Source organism: Myodes glareolus, chromosome 22 (genome assembly GCF_982192425.1).
Source record: "Myodes glareolus chromosome 22, mMyoGla1.1, whole genome shotgun sequence".
In the NCBI taxonomy this organism is placed as follows: Eukaryota; Metazoa; Chordata; class Mammalia; order Rodentia; family Cricetidae; genus Myodes; species Myodes glareolus.
The window spans coordinates 41,271,374-41,291,889 of record NC_142047.1 but is presented as its reverse complement, the minus strand read 5'-3'; the positions used below and the strand labels follow the sequence as shown (position 1 = coordinate 41,291,889).

At 43.7% G+C, this 20,516-nt stretch overlaps 1 protein-coding gene across 1 annotated transcript in view; it reads left to right on the top strand.

The window, feature by feature from the left end:
• The window catches only part of Wwp2 (WW domain containing E3 ubiquitin protein ligase 2), a 126,468-nt gene that overhangs the window by 17,119 nt on the left and 88,833 nt on the right, over nucleotides 1–20,516 (top strand).

Below are 20,516 nucleotides of genomic sequence, written 5' to 3'. Positions count from 1 at the left end.
CCTGTCGGGCTGCTTGGGAGGTCTCGGTTCCTCCTGTGCTCTGTTCCTTTCTGCTGGACACACAGTAACACAGTGAAGGATTGTTTAAGATCAGGGACATGTCTGTATTTTGGTTGTTTTGTCATTTGAATTGACCTTTTCTGTCTGTGTAATATATGTCTGTGCTTGTGTGTGTGTTCATACGTATGCATACATGTGGTAGTCAGAGGTCAATCACAAGTGTCATTTCTCAGGCACCATCAGCCATATTTTTTTGTGATAGTCTTTCACTGAGACTTGGAGCTCACCAAGGTTAGACTGGCTGGCCAGCAAGCCCCCGAGATCCTCTTGTCTCCCTTGCCCAGGGCAGCATTATAGGCATGTGCACTGTGCCTGGGTTTTTTTGTGGGTACTGGGGACTTTGCTAGCTGAGATACATGCCCCCCAGGCTTCCCCACCACTTTTTTGGTGTAGAATTTCATGCAGTCAAGGCTAATCTCACACTCTGTGTAGCAGAGGAAGACTTTGAGTTCCTTATCCTCCTGCCTCCACTTCTCAAGTGTTAGGATCAATAGGCATGCAGTACCTTGCTTGGCTTCCAATTTGCTCTTTATTTTTTCAATTCTTAGTCTGCTTTTTGTGATTTCAGGGTTATATTTATTATACTTGTGGACGTTCTCACATTAAAACGTAGCACCAGGGCTGCAAGGATGTCTCAGCAGGTAGAGATACTTGCTGCCAGGCCTGAGAATCCACATGGTGGAAGGACAGAACAGATTTCCACAAGCTGTCCTCTGATCTCTAATACTGTGTGTGTGCGTGTGCACGAGTCACCTAACTATACTTTAAAGAACTAAAGATGGGGAGCTGGAGAGGTGACTCGGGTTAAAAGAACTCATACTGCTCTTCCTGAGGACCTGAATTCAGTTCCCAATGCTTATGTGGGCAGCTCGCAATTGCCTGTAATTCTAGCTCTGTACATTCTTCTGGCTTATGTGTACACATATATACAAACATGCATATATGAAATTTTTTTCAAATCCACAAATCTCTAAGAAATGTGTAGTGGCCGCTGGGTGGTGGTATCACACATCTTATTCCCAGCACTCGGGAGCCAGAGGCAGGCTGATCTCTGAGTTAGAGGCCAGCCTGGTCTATAAAGCGAGTTCCAGGACAGCCAAGGCTACGCAGAGAAACCCTATCTCCCTGCAGAAAAGGAAAAAAAAAATGTGTTGTGCCAATGCAAGTGGCCTTTTCTTTCTTTTTTCATTTGTACGAGCAGCGCACTTTGACTTTATTTTATTTTATTTTATTGTGGTGCTATCATAGAACTAGGAACATGAGCATGCTGGGTAGGTGCTCTACCACTGAGTTACAGTCAAAGGGGCAATAGCATACTTCATTTTTGTTTTTTATTTTGTTATTTTTTTAAAAAGATTTATTTATTTATTTATTGTGTATACAGTGTTCTGTCTGCATTTTGCCTACACTCCAGAAAAGGGCATTGGATTTCATCATAGATGGTTGTGAACCACCATGTAGTTGCTAGGAATTGAACTTGGGACCTCTGGAAGAGCAGTCAGTGCTCTTAACCTCTGGGTCATCTTGCCAGCCTATCATACTTCATTTTTATAGTGTTTTGAAAGTTATTTATTTGTTTATTTGATTTGTGTACCATTCCACAGTGCATATATAGAAGTTAGAGGACAGCTTTGTGGGGTCACTTTTCTCTTTCCAACTTTACATGGGATTGAACTCAGGTTTTCAGGTCTTTATAGTAAGTGCTTTTGGCTTGTATAGCAAGTGTTTATCCCAGTGAGCCATCTTGTCAACCCATGCTTGAGCCTATGATTATAGGGCTGGAGGGATGGCTCAGTGGTTAAGAGCATTTGTTGTTCTTACAGAGGACCTGGGTTCAGTTCCCAGCATCCCCATGACAGTCACAACTGTCTGCAGCTTCAGTGCTAGGAGATTCAAATTTCAGATCATACAGGAGCATGCATGCTTTGCATCATGCTTTTAGCTCTTCAAGATGTGTCAATATATCTTTATTTATGTGTTGCTTTTTCTGGAACGTGGCCTCCTTATGAAGCCAAGTCTGACCTCAAACTCTTGATTTCCCCTGCCTCTTAATTCTTTTTTAAAAAATCGATTTATTGTATGTATGTGTGCTTGAGTGTATATATGTACTCCATGTGCATGCAGGAGCTTGCAGAGGTCTGAAGAGGCATCTGATCACCTAGAACTGGAGTTACAGGCAGTTGTGAGCTGCTCTGTGGGTGCTGGGAACTTAACCCGAGTTCTCTGGAAGAGCAGTGAGTGCTTGTAACTCTGAGCCTTTCTCTCTCTCTCTCTCTCTCTCTCTCTCTCTGTCTTTCTTTCCTTTTTTTTTTGGTTTGGAACCTGTCCTGGAACTAGCTCTTGTAGACCAGGCTGTCCTTGAACTCACAGAGAACTGCCTGCCTCTGCCTCCCGAGTGCTGTGATTGAAGGCATGCGCCATCACTGCCCAGCCTTCCTTATTTCTTTTTAATTGTGATAAAATGTATATAACAAAATTTCCCATCTTAATCTTTTTAGTTATTGTTTTATGATGTCAAGTACTTTCCCGTCGTGCAACCATCACTGTCATCCATCCCCCAAACCCTGTGCGTCTTATAAAACCAAAACTCTCCTCACTGAGTGCTCCACATTCTTTCTAGCAGCCGCAGTTCTTTTCTGTCTCATACTGTAGTACCTTATGTAAATGGAGACGTTGTATTTATCCTCATTTAGTTTTTTTTTAAATAACTTGTATGTCTGTGTGTGGGGTATGTGTACATGAATGCAGATGCCTGCAGAAACTAGAACATGGTCTCAGGTCCCTTGTAGCGTGAGTTACAGGCAGTTAGGAGCCACTTGTGACTGCTGGGAACTGAACTCAGGTCCTCTGCAAGAGCAGTGTGTATTCTTAATGCTGAGTCATCTCTCCAGCCATCTATATTTGTTATTTGTCCTCTTTAAGATGATATTTTAGGGGCTGGAGAGATGACTTAGCAGTTAGGAGCACTTGCCCTTCTTTCATAGGACCAGGATTGGGTTCCCAGCACTACATGTTGGCATACAGCTGTTGTTACAGTTTCAGGGGATCTAGTGTCCTCTTCTGGCCTCTGCTGCCACCAGGCATGCATGAGGTACATATGCATATGTGCAGGCAAAATACTCAAAATAAGGTTTTTAAAAGACCGTTTTGGTTTTCATGAGACAGGCCCGTTTTGTAGCCCAGGCTGGCTTTGGATTCATGGCAGTCTTCCTGCTTCAGTCTAAGTCCTGGGTTTCTGGGTGTGAGCCTGCATGTCTGGCCTATTTTCAGTTCTTTTGGAATTGCTTGCTGGTGGTGGGGAAATTCTATTTGGTTTATAAAGGTGCTAGAGATTGATTCCAGGCTCCTTGCATGCTAGGCAATGCTCTACAACTTAGTCTTCATTTTTGAGGGGCTTTTCTACTGTTTCTACTGTTTCATATATCTTTTGTCCCATAAAAGGTATCACTATATCTTTAATTATTTTTCTAAAATTCAAATTTTGATAGCTCTCTGTTATGCAGCTGTTCAAAAACTGAGGGTAAGCATTTGAATACTTTTCAGTGTTCGGCAGGCAGATCTCACAAGTTTGTGAGTCCCCCTGCTTGTGGCTGAAGGTTTACTCAGGAAAAGTTCCTGAACATGAATTGGCTAAGTTTAAACATTTTTCAATGTTATGGACCTGTGTTGCCAAAAAGTTTTATCAGTTTATCTTCATATCAGCAATGATTGGGTTGCTGGTTTCTATTGTACTGTGGTATGCAGTAGATTTTATTTATTTATTTACTAATTTGCTTGTTGAAAAAGGGTCTATCTATCCCAGAACTGCTGTTTTATTTTTGCAGCTGCTACTGTACACTACTGTCCAGCCGCCTGTTTTTTACTGTTATGTCACTTGCTTTTCTACTGTACGGCTACCTGTTTTTTTAAAGTTTTAAGTCAGAAAAGTATAATTTTTAAATTTTTATCTCTTTTTCTTTGGTATACTCCCCAGAAGCCTAAGTATGCTTTTTCCAATCCAGTGGACTTTTCCTCTTTCTCTGAAGCTTCCTTCCGTTCAGTGTGTATGTCTATTATGTGTCTTTGTGTATGTCTGTGCACATGTATGTGGGGTGCTCTCAGAGGCCCCAGGAGCTAGAGTCACAGGAAATTGTAAACTGCCTGATGTGCGTGCTGAAAACCAAGCTCTAGTCCTCTGCAAGAACATCAAAGTGTTCTCAACAACTGGGCAGCTCTGAAGCCCCATTTGCCTCATTTAAATATTTAGAGTGTGTATTTGTGTGTGTGTATGCTTGTATGTGCCAGCTACCACACTGATCTGTGATTTTTCTTCTTCAGTTTATTGTACAAACTTTCTAGACTATATTTAAGCATTCAAGGCTGATTATTCGTGAAAAGTTTGGTTAGATTCCTTTATTAATACCAATTTAGGAATTTTCCATCAGTATTCCTAGTGACATCTGTAGTTTTTTTCTTTTTTTGCTCTTCTCTTTTTGTCAGTTTTAAAATTTTAAAAAGTAAGCTTTTTTTCTTTTTTCTTTTTCTTTCTTTCTTTTTCTTTTTTGGTTCTTTGAGACAGGGTTTCTCTGTAGCTCTGGAGCCTGTCTGCCTCGAACTCAGGGAGATCCACCTGCCTCTGCCTCCTGAGTGCTGGGATTAAAGGTGTGCACCACCATCACCTGACTAAAAACTAAGCTATTTTAAAAATTATTTTTATTAAATTTTTTAAAGATAGGGTCTTACATCAAGGCCCAACTTATTATAGCCCAGGGTGGTCTTAGAATTGCAGCAATCTCCCTGAGTCAGCCTCCTGAGGGCTGGGATTATAGGCTCCCAGTGCCTGACTTTAAGGCTAACTAATTTTCTAACGTGAATGGAAACACTTTCCAATTCTGGGAGCGGACTGCAGGCAGCATGGGAATTAGCTGTTCCGTGAGTGCAGGAAAGAGCCCAGGCATGAAACCAACCAGGCCTGGCATCTTCATTTGAATAATTCTTTGATGACTTTAGTCCATACCCCCCTTTCCATAATTATTGGTTTATTCAACTTTCCTGGTTTATCTTGAGTCAGTTTTGTTAATTCTTTTTTTCTGAGACAAATCAATTATGAACTCTTACTGTTTATTAGTATAGGATTTTAAACAGCATTTTACTTAAGTTTTTCCCAATCTGCCCCTCCCCCCACCACTTATTTGAACTGTTTTGTTTTACCTTTTTTTCCTTGCCTCATTACTGGAGATTGATTCAGAGCCTCTTTTACATGCTAGGTAAATATGCTACCACTGAGTTACAGCTCCAGCCCTGCCCTCCTCTCCCATCTCTCTTTTCCTTGCTTCCTGTACCTTCCCCTCTCTTCTCTTCCTCTCCCCTCCTATACCTTCCTCTCCTCTTCTTCTTCTGTGATACTGGGTCAAAGCCAGGGTCTCATGCGTGCTAGATATTGACTTCATCTCTTGTTGCCATTGCTTGTTCTGGCGTGAGCTGTAGTACATTGTGTGTGTGGCTGGGTGGGCAGGGGGCCCATCCGATGAGAATCAGAGAGGAAATGTGGGTCGTAATAGGGCAGTGGGCTGCCTTTTCTTAGAGAGCCAAGTGCTTGAGCAACAGTAGCATGGCATGTCTGCATGGTATTCTGGTCACATTTCATAAAGCTTTCTATTTCAACAAGGCTTTTCTGGCATACATTATATAGAGAGGTGCCCTATCCCTATCTAACATGTATTTTGTTTTGCTTTTCCTGAGATCGGGTCTCATATAGATGAGACTGTCCTCAAACTTGTTAATGGAGCTGAGGATGACTTGAACTGATCCTTGTGCTTTAATCTGGGTTAAAGTTATTTCCTATATGTAATATATGGGGTAATTTCTTTTCCCCCCAATACATTTATCTATTTATTTATTTATTAAAAATTTCCACCTCCTCCCATCCTCTCATTTCCCTCCCACTCCCTCTACTCCCCCTCCCTCTCCAGTCCTAAGAAAAGTCAGGGTGCCTTGCCCTGTGGGAAGTCCAAGGCCCTCCCCCCTCCATCCAGGTCTAGGAAGGTGTACATCCAAACAGACTAGGCTACCAAAAAGTCAGTACATGCAGTAGAATCAAAACCCGGTGTCATTATCATTGGCTTCTCAGTCCACCCTCATTGTCAGCCACATTCAGAATGTCTGGTTTGATCACATGCTCCATCAGCCCCAGTCCAGCTGGCCTTGGTGAGCTCCCATTAGGTCAGTCCCACCATCTCAGTGGGTGGACGCACCCCTCGCGGTCCTGACTTCTTTGCTCATGTTCTCCCTCCTTCTGCTCTTCATCTGGGCCTTGGGAGCTCAGTCCAGTTCTCCAATGTGGGTCTCTGTCTCTATCTCCATCCATCGCCAGATGAAGGCTCTATGGTCATATGTAAGATATTCATCAGTGAGGCTGTGGGAGAAGGCCAGTTCAGGCACCCTCTTCTCTGCTGCCCAAGGGCAAAACTCAAGTCCAAATGGACTAAAGACCTCAATATAAATCTGACCACACTGAACCTGATAGAAGAGAAAGTGGGAAGTAGTCTGCAACACATGGGCATTGGAGACCACTTCCTACATATAACCCCAGTAGCACAGACAATAAGAGCAACAATGAATAAATGGGACCTCCTGAAACTGAGAAGCTTCTGTAAAGCAAAGGACACTGTCATTAAGACAAAAAGGCAGCCTACTGAATGGGAGAAGATCTTCACCAATCCCACATCAGACAAAGGTCTGATCTCCAAAATGTCAAGAAACTAGACATTAAAACTCTAATTAACCAAATTAAAAAATGGGGTACTGAACTGAACAGAGAATTCCCAACAGAAGAAGTTCAAATGGCTAAAAGACACTCAAGGTCATACTCAACCTCCTTAGTGATCAGGGAAATGCAAATCAAAACAACTTTGAGATACCATCTTACACCTGTCAGAATGGCTAAAATCAAAGACACCAATGATAGCCTATGCTGGAGAGGATGTGGAGTGAGGGGAACACTCATCCATTGTTGGTGGGAATGCAAACTTGTGCAACCACTTTGGAAATCAGTGTGGCAGTTTCTTAGTAAACTGGGAGTCAACCTACCTAAGGATCCCGTAATTCCACTCTTGGGAATATACCCAAGAGATGCCCTATCATACTACAAAAGCATTTGTTCAACTATGTTCATAGCAGCATTATTTGTAATAGTCAGAACCTGTAAACAACCTATTGAGGTGCCCCTCAATAGAAGAATGGTTAAAGAAGGTGTGGCACATACACACTTTAGAGTTCTACTCAGCGGGGCTATTTCTTATATGTAATATTTGATAGCAATAATATGCCAGCTGTCACAGGGATAGGATTACATTTGGTTTACATATTGGTTTGTTTTCTTCCCTTCCTTTCTTCTTCCCTCCCTCCTTTTCTCCCTCCCTCTCTGTCTTTCTGTCTAGTACTGGAAATAGAACCCTTGGCCTTGCACATGCTAGGCAAGCTTCTAACACTGACCTATATCCCAGCACACACGCACGCATTCCTGCCCCCCACATCATTTGTTTTTATTGTGTGTTTGTAAGTGTATATGTGCATACAGGTCGCAAGAGCATGTGTGAAGATCCGCAGACAACTCACAGGAGTTGGTTCGCTTCTTCCATCTTTGGGTCCCAGGGATTGAACTCTAGGTTGTCAGACTTACGTGGCAAGCGCTTTACCTGCTGGGCCTTTTTGACGGTCCTTTTGTTGTCCTTTTGACATGTTTCCACCACATGTTTTTGTTTATGTGTAATCTTGGGCCAGGCATGGTAGCCCATGCCTGTAATTGGAGCACTACGGGGGCAGAGGTGTAGGAAGGTCACTTCAAGTTTGAGGCCGGCTTGGTCTACATAGTAAGTTCTAGGCCAGCCAGTACTACCTAATGAGAGTCTAGCTCAAAAAAACAAAACAAACAAAACAAAACTAAACAACAACAAAAAAACCCCACCAAAATCTAGAATCAATAAAATTTACCCTATAAGGAAGATGGTTTATTTAAAATCAGAAAAGGCAGAGCTAGAGAGGTGACTCAGGTTAGGAGCTTTTCTTCCAGACGACCTGGGTTCATTTCTCAGCACCTGCATGGTGACTTAGGGCCATTTGCAACTGCAATTCCAGGGGCTCTGTCACCCTTTCTTGACTCCATGGACACTGCATGCACGTGGCGCACAGACATAGATGCAGACAAAACACCCATATATATAATGTCAGATATATTTATAGCTATATATACATCCATGTGCATATACTAAGATAAAGTAAAAAAATATCTTCAAAAACAAAAATCAGAAAAGAGGCTTGGTATGGAGTTCAGTTGGTACAGTGTTTACCTAACACACCTGGATTCAATTCCCAACACCTCGTAAAATGGACTGGTGACATACCTTGACTTCATAACAAGTTCTCTGTCTCAATAAATGAGTAGATAAATAAATACCAGGAAAGAAATAGCGTTGGTTCAGTAACCGCTGCTCCGTTCCCATGCTGAGGATTGAATCTGGGGTTTTGTACACAATTAGGCAAGCGTTCTGGCTACGTCCCAGCCCTTGTTTGTTTCCTTTTGTTTGTTTTGTTCTGATAAAGTCTCATACAGCCTGTGGTGGCCTGAAACTTTGGTTTTCCTGTCTCTGCTTACCACAGGGTGGAATAGGCCAGTCCTTGTGGGTTTTTTTTGAAACATGCTTTACCTTGTAGTTTGTGCTAGCCTTGAACTCACTGCATGGCCTGTGTTGGCTGGAGTTTGTATGATCCTTTTGACTCATCTTTCCAAGTGCTGGAATGACAGGTGTGGACCACCATGCTCAACCTTAGGGATTTTTAAACTATGCTCCTGGGACCAGTGCATCCTATAAAAATGTAAATTCTCAGGTCAGGCAAACCTCAGAATCAGAAACTGGGGGTGATGTCCAATAGTCTGGTTTTAAGAAGATGGCTTTGACTCTAAACTCCAGTTTGAGAACCATTAAAGCTAACTAGCTGTGAGAGTAACGTCAGATACTGACCTTTACAGCATCCTGTGCAGCGGGTTGGTTTCTCAGGAAGTTCGTTTGGGGCAGACCCCTAGCTGTGGTGATCCTTTCTAGGTCACACTGTTCTCAGTGTTTTTGTCAGATGGAGAGTCGGTGTCACTGGACATGTTCTCCTCAGTGGTCTTAAGAACTTTTTTTGCTCTTCAACTTTCCTTTAATTTTTGTTTTTTTTTAAGACAGGGTTTCTCTTTGTAGCTCTGGCTGTCCTGGAACTTGCTTTGTAGGTCAAGCTGGCCTTTAACTTAGAGATCCGCCTTTCTCTGCCTCCCAAGTGCTAGGATCAAAGGCTTGCACCACCACTGCCTAGCACACCAGCTCCTTTTTTGTTTTTGGAAACAGGGTTTCTGTGTAGCTTTGGAGCCTGTCCTGGAACTTGCTCTGTAGACCAGGCTGGACTCGAACTCTCACAGATCCGCCTGCCTCTGCCTCCCGAGTGCTGGGATTAAAGGTGTGTGCCAACACTGCCCAGCATTTTTTTTTTTTTTTTTTTTTTTTTTTTTTTTTTTTGCTGTTTTGAGACAGGGCTTCTTTGTGTAACAGCCCTAGCTGTCCTGGAACTTGCTCTGTAGACCAGGCTGATCTCGAACTTACAGAAATCCTCTTGCCTCTGCCTCCTGAGTACTGTACCTCCATTGCCTGGCTGCACCACCACTGCCCAGTTACCAGCTCCTTATGTTCTTGTCATTTAGAACAAGGTCTTGTTTAAATTGCCAGACTGGCCTTGGATTTTTTGCGTTATAGCCTAGGCAGGGCCTGAACTTTTGACTCCCAAGCAGCAGAGAGTAAAGCCTATGTTGTGATGCCGGGTTTTGATTAACAGATAGTCTTAAATAATAAATAGTCTTAAGAAATAGCTAGTGTGGTGGTTCACACCTCTACTTCCAGAACTTGGGAGGCTGAGATAGGTGCGTCTCTGTGAGTTTGAGGTCAGACTGGTCTATATAGTGAGTTTCAGGTCAGTAAGGGCTACATAGTAAAACTGTCTTAGACAAACATAAAAAAATATTCCTCTGTGTGTGTGTGTTTCTGTGCACGCACATTCAGGCACAGGCATATGTATGCAAGCATGCCAGTGTGCACATGGGGTCAGATGACAACCTTGGTGTCTGTCCTCACCTTCTACCTTGTGTGGAATAGGATTTGTTATTTTGTTGCATATACCAGGTCATCAGGTCCACGAGTTTCCAGGGATCCCATCTCCCCATAGGAGTGCTGAGGTTGCTACTGTTTATGCTCCGTGTTTGGCTTTTATGGGTTCTGCCGGTTTGAACTTAGGTCACTTGAGTGGCAAGTACTTTGATCCACTGAGCTGTCTAACCCAACTCTCTGATAGGGTTTCCGTGTGTGCATATGTGCATGCACACACAATCACGTGCACACATAATTTGTTCACACAGATAAGCAAGTATCTCTCACTTGTATTAAACACCACGAATTCACACTGAATGAACCCTCTGATTCCAGCTAAACCCCACAGCTTTCTCTAACATTCCTCCTCTCCATGTGTGAAACTTGGTTCTTAGCATCGTCTGTATGTTTATTCATTCCCTTGCGTCTATTTGAGACTCGCCACATTCATCCTGCCATGAGTGTGAAGTGAGCGTTCCAAAGCTCCCGCCCCTGCCCACTTCTGTGTAGCTCTTTTCTTTCAGAAAGCAAACAGTTCCCTGTTTATTTAAACATCTTATAAGCAAAAGTTTGTCACTAGCTTTTACCTCCAGAGAACAGACTGGCCAGTCAGAAGCCTAGCCTCCGCCCAGGCTCCCGAGGACGGAGACTTCAGTGGGTGGGCCACAGTACATGACAGACAGTGCATGCATTTATTATAAAGTAAATAGAGTACTGTTTTCCCCGCTTTCAACTTAAAGGGAAATTAAACTACTGAAGCTTGAAGGCTGATTCAGAAAGAGAAACAGGGAAAATGGTGAAAGGCTGCTGTTCAATTACAGTTTACATTGAAATCTATAAAACCATTCAGTCTTATCTGACAAGCAAGCAGGCAAGGCAGGGGAGGGAAAGGGAGTGTGTGAGGTGCTGTGTGCTGTGAGAGACAGTGCACAGGACACACTCTGTGCCACGGTGCCTTGAGCAGGCCTGTGGAAGAGGCCACTGGAGCAGTCCTGTTCCACTACTTATGTTCGTAACCCTGGTAAGCCACTGCGACCATGTTTTCCAGCTCATGGCCGGTTCACTAGACTCAGAGACTCTTTGTCTTGCTTGTGGGATTGAGTATTCTTAATAGTACTCATATTCATAAAAGCAGTATAAAATTTATGTTGTATATGGATTTTGCTAAAATTAAAAATGGGGCCTAGAATGAAGGGTCAGTGGTTAAGGAAGTTTACTGTTCAGAGAACCAGGTTCAGTTCTTAGCACACCCACATGACAGTTCAAAACTATCTGTAGCTCCAGTTCTTGGGAATTGCATGCCCTTTTCTATCCTCCCCAGGCACCAGGCATCTGTGCAGTGCACATATATACGATGCAAGGAAAGCATTCATATACGTAAAATGGAAAAAAAGCGGAAGTGAAAAAATTAAAAGTTAAAAAGCAATACGGGCTTTTAAATTGAAAGTATTAGTTGGGCAGTGGTGGTGCACACCTTTAATTCTACACTTGGGAGGCAGAGGCAGGCAGATCTCTGAATTTGAGACCAGCCTGATCTACAAAATGAGTTCTGGGACAGCTAGGGCTGTTACACAGAGAAATCCTGTCTTGAAAACAAAACAAAAACGTGTTTATCCTCTGATTATTTCATGTGCGTAAATGCTTAATATGTGTTAGACATTGCTTTGAATTCTCTGTTTATATTATCTAGAAACTGTAGATGTAGGTAGATCCATACACAATTACTCTTCAACTTAAGAGGTAATGCCTGGATAAATCCCTCTCAGGCTAAAATTTCCTAAGCTGAAGTTGAATTTAATGCCCCAAACTCACCGAGCATCATAGCACAGAAGCACAGCCAACAGCTTGCTGCTTGGGAGTTGCTGTTCCCCTACCCCACTCAGTGTCTGCGAGAAGAGTAGACTCTCCTGCCATCTCACTGTCCAGGAAAAGGGAGCAGACTCAAACTCTGGAGTATAGTTTCATTATGTGTAGGGTGTGTATGCACTTAAGGCCAACAGAGTACGTCATATCCCCTGGAGCTGGAGTTACAGGTGATTGTGAGCTGCCTCAATAGATGTTGGGCCTCAAACTCAGGTCCTCCTCTAGAAGAGCAGCATTTTTTTTTTTACAGCTAACCTATTTCTCCAGCATTCTGCTCCCCCAACCATCTCCCCACCCATCAATGGAACAAGATCAATTGAAATACTTTTAATAGGTTTGTTTGTTTTGTATTTTAAGATAGGGTCTCACTATATAGCCCTTTCTGGTCAGGAATTTCCTGTGTAAACCAGATTGGCCTCAAAGTTGCAGTGATTTTTCGGTCTCTGCCTCTTGAATGATGGAATTACAGTAGGTGTGGGTCGCCATGCCTAGTTTAGGACTTTTTGTTTTGGTTTTGTTCTGTATGCATGCACCCACGATTTAACCATGGCCTCTAGATTTTGTTGTGGTACTTAAATTCTTCCAAAGATATCTTTGTACTCCTATCCATTTTTTCAGGGGGCGGGGGATGTATGATAAATCCCTAGGCGTGTGATTGCAGGGTCAAAGGGCCGATGTGGTTCCTGTCATTTGTTGCCAGCTACTAGGGTCTGCTGTCAATTCTGGTTAATTGATATGCCCACTGTGAGTGTGCACATTTGTCTGTCTTCGTGTGACTTAAGTGACTTTGGGTATTAGCTAGTCTGGTAGGCAAAAGGGATTTTATTTTTGGTGTCTGGGAGGGCCTCATGTGGCCCAAGTTGACTTCAAAGCTGCTATGTACCTTCATAGAGCTTCAATTCCTGACCCTTTTACCTCCATCTCCCAAGTGCTGGGGTAAGTTCAACCCTCCTTTTTTCCTCATTTTCTTGATGTGTATTGTGCTAGGATGGCACCCAGGACCTTGAACTGCATCCCCAGCCCTGTTTTTTCCTCTTAGGAGCTTCCAGTTAGATTCCTGTCATCATAATTCTGCTGCAGTTGTTTGTGCAACAGTTGCTAGTGACTTCCACAGTGCTAAACCCAGAGCCAGTTCTCAACCTCGACTCACATGTCTCACAAATGAGCACAGCTCACTGATTCCCCTGTGTAGCTGTCTATGTTACTCGCTTTGCTAGACACGCTTTACCAGTTCTGCCTCTCTGCTGGCTCTGACTCAATGCTTGGCTAGTTCTCCTTCTTGCCAGTCTTGAGACACTAAGGTACTCCAAGTTGGCTTAGTCCTGTGTCCTCTTTTGCACCCGTCCTCTCATGAGATCATGTGGCCTCGTGGCTTTAAATTCCTCTGAGCATTTATGCTTTATCATCTGGGTCTTTCCTCACAACAGTACAAAACAGTGTTTATTCCAAATCAACACCCTGAAGTGTAAAAAGCATTGCGCAGCTCAGCTGGAGAGTAACACACACTTGTTAGCACTCTGGAGGCACCCCAAGGCTCTATATCAACTGATCTACACAATGGATTCCAAGCCAGACAATGACTACCTTGTGAGACCTTAGTGTAAAAAGCTAAAAACAAAAAATAAGGGACTGGAGAGATGACTTAGTGGTTAAGAATATAGTCTGCTTTCCCAGAGAACCCTGGTTCAATTCCTAGCACCCATATGTAGGCTAACAACCATCAGTAACTCCATTTCCAGGGTTTCCAACACCCTTCTCTGAGCCATGCAGATACATGTGTGCACTAACATACATGAAGCAAAACACTCATACACATAAAAATTAACTAATGAAAAACAACAACATAAAACAACAACAAAAAAGTGCAACTCGGTGATTTTATTTATTTATTTTGAGACACGTCTCACTTTACAGCCCTTGACTGACTGGAACTCACTTTGTAGACCAGGCTGGTCTTCAGCTCTGCCTCCCCCAATGTCAAATCCTTAGGGATATGCATTTTATGTTTTGTTCACCCTTGTTTGCTATAACCACCCTGTGCTAACTGAACCCCCTACACACACACACACACACACACACACACACACACCCTCCTGAGGCAGAGAGCTGGGACCATCAGAGTACTCCTGCCTACTCTAGGGCTGACTGAAGTCTCAACTCAAATGTAAGCCTTTGTTCCATATCTCCCCTAGCCAGCCAGCATCAACATCAGCATCTACTCTTCTCTTGATTGGCACCAGATGCCAGGCTCTGAGGTCTAAACCTACTGTTAATGGTCTCTGAAAGCTCCTTGTGTGTTGCCTTCCATCCGCCTGCATCTCAGGCAGACATGCCCAAGCCAGAACCTCAAGGAATTCTCAAAGAAGCCAAAAGCAGCTCCTTCCCTGTAGCAGTTCACCCCCATCCTCTCAGCTCCCAGCCTGGGTCTGTTTCGCGGCTTTGCTGTCAACCATGAGCTGTTGGAAAGAAAAGCCCTTTTAACCGAGACTCTTGAAAAGTAAACACAGCCCCACAAACGAATGTCTAAACAAACCTGCTCTCTGTGCCCCTAGCTGAGAGGCTACTTTGTGGAGCCTCAGCTGAGCAGAGAGAAGAGCCTTCTGTTGAGCATCCTTGTCCTGGGCAGCATGGAGCCTCAGTGCCGCCCTTGGCTGCTGCTCAGTGTTCTGGGAAGGCAGTGGGCTTTTTTACCTCTGCAATGGATGAGCTGAATGCTAGTCAGGGTGGCTTCATCTTTTCTCTCTCTGCAAGAATAGGGTGGCCTTTGCATTATTGCCCATAATAGGTGGTTAAGATGTTTTTTCCAGGTTGGGTATGGGAGCCAGAGGAAGGAAGATAAATTTCAGACTATACTGGTCTATCTAGTGAGTTCAAACCAGTTGGAGCTATATAGTGAGAGCCTGTCTCAAACAAAAGGAAACACAAAGTTTTTCCTTCATTTCTTTCTTAGGCTTAAGAAAGCCCTCAGCATTGGACCTGGATTTGTGTGAAGGAAGCTTACTTTTTCTTTGCAGGGTGTTTTCTTATGAGGCTAACTCGGAGATGAAAGGGTGGGAAGTTTGTTGACTAGCATTCACATGACACCTTCCTTTGAGTGCTGAACTAGACTGTAGAGCTGAAGCCATGAATGAGGCAGGATGCATTGCAGTTCTCTTGGTCTTAAGGGTCTAAACAAGAACCTGAAGCCGGGCTGACTAATGGCACAGCCTGTCCATGTGGGTAGGTGTGAGAAAGAAGGCGCAGGGTGTCCTGGCCTGCATCACAGACACACCTTAGCCTGGCACCCACACACCACATTGAAAGCATTATGGCTGTTAGGATGGTAGCCTTGCATTGGTGATAGGAAATAAGACCATTGTTGCATATGAGCTGTTTCTTTATCTCTGATATACTTATTTTCAAATGGCAGGAATATAATCATTCTATAAATTTCTTTCTTTAAATATTAATGTCTTGCTAGGTGGTAGTGTGACATGCATTTAATTCCAGCACTTGGGAGGCAGAGGCAGGCGGATCTTTGAGTTAGAGGCTAGGTCTAGTCTACAGAGTTCCGGTAGAGCCAGGGCTACACAGAGAGATCCTGTCTTGAAAAACAAAAAAGCCAAACAAACATGAATGTTGATGTTTTCTTTCCATGTTGTGTACGTCCCTTATATTCATTAACCCAAAGCCTAACGGGGCACAATGTTTCAGGCTTTTGAAATTGTAATTTCTAAAAACCCAGTTTTAATAGTAGAATTTTAACTATAAAAGTAATTTTTTAGGAGGTCGCCTACTTTTGCTATGCTGTGAATATTTAAAAGGAGTCTTGTTCAATGCAAGCCTGTCTCAGTCCTGTGTGTATAAACATAGCTTTGGCCCTGCCTGGGCAGCTGGAGCGAGGGTGATGGCAGAGGTTCCCTGAGGGCATGGGGATGGATGATCTGTGAAAGCTGGCCTGGGCTGCTTGGAGATTAATGGTGTGGGAGGACTTTCCCTCCTCCCATGGGGCAGAGGAGCCAGTGAGGCAGCTGTAGTAACTGGCGGAGCAGCTCTTCCAAAGACCCCGCTTTCCTCCTTTCCCAGCCTATATTCATTCCTCCCGAATCTCTGTCGTGATGTAAAACATGCTGCGTTGACAGTCAGATTTGCTGAGATTCAGACTGTGTTTTAAGGGGATCCTCTGCTTTGGGAAACTGGTGCCTTGGTAGATGGATGGCTCTGATGACTGAGCAGTTCTGCATGGGGGTGAGGGATGAGGAGTTGGGAGTGGGGCTTCATGGATTTTAGGAACAGCCCCTCTTTCTTGCTTCAGAGATCATGGTTTCTGCTTTGTCAGCCCCCATCCATCCTTTGTGATGATGTTCGACTATTAAATGCTAGTTTCATCTCACTCAGTCCCCTGGAGCGATCACATGTTCACAAGACCCCCTTTCTCTCCATGATCACCTTGTGCAGGTGACCCACAGATTCGTTTCTAGCCTATGTCTCTGCCCTGAGCCCCACTCCCTTATTTCTGAGGACTCAAGAGCTCTTGTGGGTATGTCAGAACACTTCAACGTGGCCGCCACAGTGCCCAAATCTTACTGTATCGCCTCCTCCTGAGAAGTGGCCCTTTCTCAGTATTCTATATTCCAAGGTTTAGAGCCACTCTAAGTCAGTGAGAGACCAGGTATGGTCTCTGGGACCCTGCCTCCTCTTGATAATCTATTTCATAGTACTCTTGGGATTTACCTTGACAGGCCTGCCCATTTTTCAATTTATTTTATTATTATTTTATAAATTATGTGTGTATTTCTGTGTGTGAGTTTGTGCACATGGAGGAGGCCAGAAGAGGGGTCAGATCCCCTGGAGCCAGAGTTACAGACCATTGTGAGCTTCTTGGAGTGGGTACTGGGAATTGAACTTGGGTCCTTTGGAGGAACTGTATATGTCCTTCCTGAGCCTTCTCTCTAGCCTCTACTCACATTTTTTTTCTTTTTGAAAAAGAATCACAGACTGGGCCCAAACTTACTAAGTAGCTGAGGGATGACCTTGAACTTCCCATCATTGTACCTCTGCCCAAGTGCTGGGATCACAGGTGTGCACTGTCATGCCCAGGGAGGCCACCTCCTTTTATCTTCATCTCTTTTTCTTAGCTGCATCCTTTCCTGTTCCCAAACATTGCCACCTGTGTCCTCTCTGCTCTGTCTGCCCCGCCTTTCCTTCCCTCTAGCTTGTTTTCTACACGACAGACAGAATGAGATTGGAAAACACAAAGCTGATCTTGTCGCATAAAAAATAAAAGTTATTAAGTACTGCACTGTGGCACTTGAGATAGTGGAAAATGAAAACAAAGCCTATTAAAGACCGGCACCAGGCTCTGCAGTGTTTGGCCCTGGCCACCTAGCACTTGGCCTCATTCGGATCACATACCATTCCAGCCCCATTTACTTCTGCTAAGCTTTTTAAAAAAATTATTTATTTATTGTGTGCATTGGTGCTTTGCCTGTATGTATGCCTGTGTAAGGGTATTGAATCCTCTGGAACTTTAGTTAGAGATAGTTGTGAGTTGCCATGTGGGTGCTGGGAATTGAACCCGGGTCCTCTGGGCTCTTAACTACTGAGTCCTCTCTCTAGCCCTCTCTTCTGAGCTTCTTGAATGTGTTTATCTCATTGTGCCCCAGTACCTTTGCACATAGAATGATTTTTCTCATAGTCAATCCCACACCATCACCTGCTACTGTGCGAAACTTGAGGTCACCATTGAACTTGTCATATTGGACTTTTCTTGATGTTTTCACAGACCAAGTAACAGGCTTCTCATGACACTACACAAGCCACACATGAAACTTTCTCATAGAGGCCACTTTACATTTCTTTGTTGTTTCTTCTCCCAGGGATGGGGACTTCCAAGAGGCAGGGACTGTATCTGCTTTTTTTCTCCAGCAGAAGCAAGCTTCTAGTAGGTTCTGACAGACACCAAGTGCCCAGTAACTGTTTCTTGAAATGAACAAGAAAGAGAAAAGGAACAAATTAAGAGGCTGCAGATGTAGGTCACTTAGTAATGCTTGCCTAGCACGCACGAAGCCCTGGGTTCTGTCCACAGGACTGCATAAAATTGGACATACTGGAGGACACATCAAAAATTTAAGATCATCCTCAGCTACACTGTTAGCCCTAGGCCAATCTGCTCTATATAAAAACTTGCTTCAAAAAATAAACAAACAAACAAAAAACCCCAAGAAAACAAAAGAAATGTTTATACATTGGTTTTGTAAAATGAGTCCATTTTCTATAAAAGAGTTCATGAAACCCTCTGTAGACTCAATTGTATAACTGTTGTTAGTTATAGGAATGCTGGACTCCCAGCAGCAGCCCATAAGAGGCTTCAAGGCCAAGCTAGAGTCTGTCCCAGGAGGTCACACCAAGGCTTGACTGTTGGAGGCCCAGGGAAGGTGGGGTGAAACAGGACCAACCTTGTATTCTTCACAAGAATCCTAGTGTTTGTAGCCTGACTCCAGTGAGGTAGGAATGTCTTCGTTTGTTAGGCACTGGTTACAGTTGGAAGCTAGAGAAACCTCATAACACTAAGTCCAGGAAGCCCCTGGCTTCCCATGCTGCAAAGAAGATGTGAAAGAGGGCTCTCTTTCAGTCTGGGGAGCTGCCAGCCTGTGTGTGACTGAGTTACAGGGAGCTGGGAAAGACCATTGACTCTACCCTTCTGGAATTTCCCCTGGTTCCGTTCCTCTGTACAAGCTTCTAACAGTTACATGTAGAATGAACACCAGCCTGCTAATGAATGCTCTACTTATTTCCACTTTCCCTGCTGGGCCTGTGGGATTTTGGGCAGAGGGAGGTAAGAAGAAGGTGGCGGCCCCACCCAGCAGTTCTGTTAAGGCTAAATCCAGCTCTTTGTCGACCTTGAGACTCTCAGCCCTCAAACACGTGGGCTACTCAAACTAGCCTGCTTTTGTTTCATCTCTTTTTTTCTTTCTAAAAATGATTTCTAGGTAAATTCATATGTTTGCCTAATTCTGAATTAGGACGAAAAAGAAAGCTTTTTCCTTTTGAAAGCTATGTGTGTCCAGGTCTGGGCACATAGCTCATTGTTAGAGTGTGTCCTTAGCATCTTAGACAGGAGGTCCTAGGTTCCACCCCCAGCACTGGGAGAAAAACATATGTACATGCATACATGTTTGTTTTTTAGACTTAGTTATTTTATTATATATATATATGAATTACATGTATATATGTGCACCACACGAATGCCTAGTGTCTGAGGAGTCCAGAAGAGGGGATATATGTTATAGATGGTTGTGAACACCTTATAGATGCTAGGACTCCGACCTGGCTTCTGCTACACCATCTCTCCAGCACCGTGCATGTGTTTGTCAGAGAAAAGGCTCTCTGCTAGAAGTTTTTTCATACACCCTGTGAAAGCGGCCATGCCGGAGCTCTGGATTCTGTGAGAGATTTCATTCTTGTGGCATGGCTTGACAGTCCCACTTTATGTAGCTTGACTCTGTTGGCATAAGGAAGCCAACTTCACACCCTGCGTATCCATCAATACTTATTAGTATTATTCAGACAGCATGTCGGAAACCCAAGTCAGCCCTGGCCCTTTGCAGTCAGGAATTGTTAGCCTACAGCCACTCCTGGCTTTGCAGTTAGGAGAACAAGAGTAAGAAAGCCCTCACACTGCTTAAGTGGTGTACTCTGGACCTTTTGCAAACAGTGTATGTTTAAGGCTGTGTTCTTGGTCAGTGGTTTTTTTTTTTTAATTTTTATTTACAGATACTCTGTGTCTTAATATGCTGACCTAGGAGAAAATTAAAAAATAGTGAACAAAGTGAAGCACAGTAAAAAATATTAAAATGTAAAGAATAGCCAAGGGCTGTTGAGATGGTCTGTGAGTAAACATGCTCACCATACAAGCCTGATGTTTTGGGCTTGACCCCTGGAACCCACATACAGGTATAAGGAGAGAACTGACTCCACAGAGTTGTTCTTATACCACATGCTTGCCTCCCGATCACGGGGGTTATAAGTACATGTAAGAGCATGTGCACACGTGCTCATATGCACACACAACATGCGTGAGGGGATGGGGAGAACAGCCAAGTCCCTTCTAAAATTAGTTGCTGTGAATTTCTTTCATTTGGAAAAGTGGTCTGTTCAGAGTTTGACTACAAGGCACCTAGCTTCAGTGCGCTCTGCTTTGGCCTCTTTTCTTGTTGGCAGCGTACGCAGGTTCCTGAGATCAGCCAGCTTATTTTCTGAGAATCCCAGTGGCTGTAACTGTTAATAAAAGTTATGTGTTTTCCCCCCTTAAAAAAATTACAGGACTGGAGCAATAGCTTAGTGGTCAAAAGCACTGGCTCCTGTTACAGAGGATCCAGGTTCAGCTCCAAGTACCACATGGCAGCTCAAACCATCTCTAGCTCTAATTTCAGGAGATCGGATGCCCCATTGTTTGCT